We start from the raw sequence: 5,204 nt of genomic DNA on the forward strand, positions 1-5,204 counted from the left end.
AATTTCATCCATGTTATTGCATGTATCAAATTCTTTTGCTGAGATACAATAATTTTTTTTCAGTCATAATTTTTGTTTCTATTTTTAAAAATCTCAATTTTCTAAAGCCTACTTCTGTCTCTCTTTTTTTTTTTTGTAACTGAAGTATAGTTGATTTACAATGTTTCAGGTATACTGTAAAGTGATTCAGTTATATATAAATATATATACATATTCTTTTTCAGATTCTTTTCAATTATAGGTTATTATAAAATATTAAATGTAGTTCCCTGTGCTATACAATAGGTCCTTGTTGTTTATCTATTTTATATACACTAGTGTGTATCTGTTAATCCCAAATTCCCAATTTACCCATCCCTATATCTTTCCCTGAAGAACTATGGATGGAGGCTTGTAGCAAAACCATGCCGAAGAAAAAGAAATCCAAGCAGGCAAAATGGTTGTCTAAGGAGGCTTTACAAACTGCTGAGGAAAGAAGAGAGGTGAAAGGCAAGGGAGAAAGGGAAAGATATACCTAACTGAACGCAGAGTTCCAGAGAATAGCAGGGAGAGATATGAAGGCCTTCTAAAATGAACAATGCAAAAAAATAGAGGAAAACAATAGAATGGGAGAGACTAGATATCTCTTCAAGAAAATTGGAGATATCAAGGGAACGTTTCACACAAGGATGGGCACAATAAAGGACAGAAACAGTGAGGACCTAATAGCAGAAGATATTAAGAAGAGGTGGCAAAAATACACAGAAGAACTGTACAAGAAAGTCTTAATGACCTGTATAACCACAATGATGTAGTCACTCACCTAGAGCCAGACATGGTGGAATGTGAATTCAAGTGAGCCTTAGGAAGCATTACTATGAACAAAACTAGTGGATTTGAGCTAGTTCAAATCCTAAAAGTGATGCTGTTAGAGTGCTGCACTCAATATGCCAGCAAATTTGGAAAACTCAGCAATGGCCACAGAATTGGAAAATGTCAGTTTTCTTTCCAATCCCAAAGAAGGGCAACGCCAAAGAATGTTCAAACTACTGTAGAGTTGTACTCATTTCACATGCTAGCAAGGTTAGGCTCAAAGTCCTTCAAGCTAGGTTTCAGTAGTACATGAACTGAGAACTTCCAGATCTTCAAGGTAGGTTTCAAAGAGGCAGAGGAACCAAAGATCAAATTGCCAACATGCATTGGATCATGGAGAAAGCAAGCAAGTTCCAGAAAAAACATCTACTTCTATTCCACTGACTACGTGAAAGTCTTTGACTGTGTGGATCACAACAGACTGTGGAAAATTCTTAAAGAAATGGGAATACCAGACCACTTTACCTGTCTCCTGAGAAACCTATATGCGGGTCAAGAAGCAACAGTTAGAACCAGACATGAAACAATGGACTGGTTCAAAATTGGGAAAGGAGTACCACAAGGTTGTATATTGACACCCTGCATTTCACATGAAGTATTCATGTGAATCTGGATGAATCCCTAGCTTGCTTGGGATTAAAATCAAGATTGCTGGGGGAAATATCAACAACCTTTGATATGCAGATGATACCACTCTAATGGCAGAAAGTGAAGAAGAGCTAAAGAGCCTCTTGATGAGTATGAAAGAGGAGAGTGAAAAAGCTAGCTCGAAACCCAGCATTTTCAAAAAACTAAGATCATGGCATCCAGTCCCATTGCTGCTGCTGCTGCTAAGTCGCTTCAGTTGTGTCCGACTCTGTGCGACCCCATAGACTGCAGCCCACCAGGCTTCCCCGTCCCTGGGATTCTCCAGGCAAGAACACTGGAGTGGGTTGCCATTTCCTTCTCCAATGCATGAAAGTGAAAAGTGAAAGTGAAGTCACTCAGTCATGTCCGACTCCTAGTGACCCCCTGGACTGCAGCCTACCAGGCTCCTCCATCCATGGGATTTTCTAGGCAAGAGTACTGGAGTGGGGTGCCATTGCCTTCTCCTCCAGTCCCATTACTTCATTGCAAATAGAAGGGGGAAAAGAAGAAACGGTGACAGATTTTATTTTCTTGGGCTCCAGAATTACTGCAGTTGGTGCCTGCACCCACAAAATTAAAAAGCTCTTCCTCCTTGAAAGTAAAACTATGACAAATCTAGATAGCATGTTAAAAAGCAGAGACATCGACTTGAGTGAGGAGGTTGTGGTGTCAGTCGGTTCTAGGCAATTTAAGCTCCAGCCAGGATGATTGAAGTCATTTGCAATGACCATCTGGGGAAGAAGGTCTGCATTACATGCAATACTGATGACACCACTGGGGACCTTAAGAAGCTGATCACAGCCCAAACTGGCACCACTGGAACAAGATTGTATTGAAGAAGTGGAACAAGATTTTTAAGGACCAGGTTTCTCTGGGGTACTATGAAATCCATGATGGATGAACCTTGGAGCTTTATTACCAGTAGAGCAGAATTCCTTCTCCCTGCCCTTCCCTCTCCTCCCACACTAATATGGATGCTTATTTTTGGAAACTCATGTTAATAAAACCTTAGGGATTGCAAAAAAAAAAAAGAGAGAGAGACATCTCCTTGCCAACATAGGTCCATAGAGTCAAAGATATTTTTCTAATAGTCATAGACTATTTTTCTATAGTGAAAGACTATTTTTCTAATAGTCATGTACAGCTGTGAGAGTTGTACCAGAAAGAAGGCTGAGTGCCAAAGAATTGATGCTTTCATACTGTGGTGCTGGAGAAGACTCTTGAGAGTCCCTTGGACTGTATGGAGATGAAACCAGTCAATCCTAAAGGAAATCAACCCTGAATATTCATTGAAGGGACTGATGCTGAAGGTGAAGCTTCAATACTTTGGCCACCTGATGCAAAGAGCTGACTCATTGAAAAAGCCCCTGATGCTGGGAAAGAATGAAGACAAAAGGAGAATGGGGTGGCAGAGGATGAGATGGTTTAATAACATCACTGACTCAGTGGACATGAATTTGAGCAAACTCCAGGATATAGTGGAGGACAGAGGAGCCTGGCATGCTGCAGTCCATGGGGCTGCAAAGAGCTGGACATGACTTAGCAACAGAACAGCAATACTCCCTTTCCCCATTTAAGTTTGCTTTCTATGACTCCGTTTCTGTTTTGTACATAAGTTTACTAGTATCACTTTTTTTTTTTTGGATTCCACATATACGTGATATCACATGATACTTGTTTTTCTCTGTCTGACTTGACTTCATTTAGTATGATAATCTCGAGGTCCATCCATGCTGTTGCAAATGGCAATATTTCATCCTTTATTATGACTGAGTAATATTCTGTTGTAATATTCCATTTATGATCGGATAAAAAAGGCATATTTTCTTTATCCATTCATCTGTTGATGGACACTTAGGTTGCTTCCATGTCTTAGCTATTGTAAATAGTGCTGCTATCAACACTGAGGTACATACATCTTTTCAATTTATAGTTTTCTTCAGAGATATGCCCAGGAGTGGGATTCCTAGATCATACGTAACTCTATATTCCTTAGTATTTAAGGAAACTTCATACTGTTTCTCATAGTGGCTGCACCAACTTACATTCCCAGCAACAGCATAGGGGGTTCCCTTTTCTCCACACCTTCTCCAGCATACATATCCCATTGTATGTATATACCACACTTTGCTTATCCATTCATTTGTTGATGGACATTTGTATTTTTTCCACCTTTTGGAATATGCTGAAGAATGCTGCTATAAACAGATGTACAAGTATCTGAGTCCCTGCTTTCAATTATTTTGAGTATATACTTAGAAGTGGAATTGTGGATCATATGGTAATTCTTTATTTAGCTTTTTAGAAGAGACATCACATTGTCTTCAATAGCAGCTACACCATTTTACATTCCAGTGATCACTGCTCCATCAACAATTGTTACTTTTCATTTTTTTAGATCATAGGCTTTCTTATTGGTATGAAATGCTATCTTATTGTGGTTTTGACTTGCATTTCCCTAGTGACTAGTGATGTTGTATATCTTTTTATGTGCTTATTGGCCATTTGTATATCTTGTTTGGCAAAACACCTATTGAATTCCTTTTTTCATATTTAGATTAGGTTGTTTGAGGGGTTTGTTGTTTAGTTGTAGGAGTTCTTTACATATTCTAAATATTAATACCTTATCAGGGATATGATTTTTAATATTTTCTTCCATGATGTGGGTTGTCCTTTCACTCTCTAGATAACGTCCTTTGATGCATAGTTTTTAATTTTGATGAAGCCCAATTTATCTTTTTCTTTTGTTGCCTGGCTTTTGGTTTCTTATCCAAGAAATCATTACAATATCCATTGTCATGGAGATTTTTTCCTAAGGGTTTTATAGTTTCACATCATACATTTATGTCTTTGATTCACTTTGAGTTAATTTTTGTATATGGTATGAGGTAAGATTTGCAGTATTTCACATGCAAATATCCAATTTTCCCAGCACTATTCATTGAAAATAAGATATAAATTTTTAAGAAAATTAAAAACTCTATTCATATATATCAATATTCCTATATTCTTAGATGCTCAGTCATGTCCAATTCTTTCCATGTAAAAATATAGTGAAAGTTTGCAAATCCATGGACTAAAGCCTGCCAGCCTCCTCTGTCCATGGAATTACCCAGGCAAGAATACTGGTAGCTATTCCCTTCTCCAGGGGATTTTCCCCACCAGGGCTTGAACCCGGATTTCCTACATTGCAGACAGATTCTTTTCCATCTGAGCCACCAAGAAAGCCCAGAAAGGTACACACTATACTGTTAATAATTTTTATTTTTAAGGAGGAAACCAATATTGGGGAGGAGGATAAACAACAGTTATAATTTTGCTGGCTATATTTTTATATTGCTTTGATTATTTATAAGCCTGTAGTTATACGTTACTTACATTATTTTAGAAAGACAATTTTGATGGGATTCTTTTCCTGATGGTTTTTAAGAGAAAACTGGTTGGATGTCAAAGCATGGGATGAGTAAGCCAAAAGGGTTACTATTCTGGCAGGTTAGAGGTCCAAATTAAATAAAAACTCCAAGACAAGAGAAGTGTAATGTGGGAAGGAATGATCAGATCTCAAGGGAAATACTATTTGTCTAGATGATCTTGGAGCAACGATAGCAAATAGAGACAGTTAACAAAACTTGGTTCTAATTCTTAACACTGCACTTAGTCTGCCCCCCCCCATTTGTTTTGTTTTTAACCTTCAGCTGAATTTGAGTAACATGTATTTTGTTGAT

At 37.9% G+C, this 5,204-nt stretch overlaps 1 pseudogene; it reads left to right on the top strand.

Moving 5' to 3' along the window:
* Positions 1-2,147: 2,147 nt before the first annotated feature.
* On the top strand, positions 2,148-2,404 carry LOC107132246 (ubiquitin-like protein 5; annotated as a pseudogene).
* The last annotated feature ends 2,800 nt before the right edge of the window (positions 2,405-5,204 follow it).

The sequence above is a fragment of the Bos taurus genome, chromosome 2, assembly GCF_002263795.3.
Source record: "Bos taurus isolate L1 Dominette 01449 registration number 42190680 breed Hereford chromosome 2, ARS-UCD2.0, whole genome shotgun sequence".
NCBI classification, from domain to species: Eukaryota; Metazoa; Chordata; class Mammalia; order Artiodactyla; family Bovidae; genus Bos; species Bos taurus.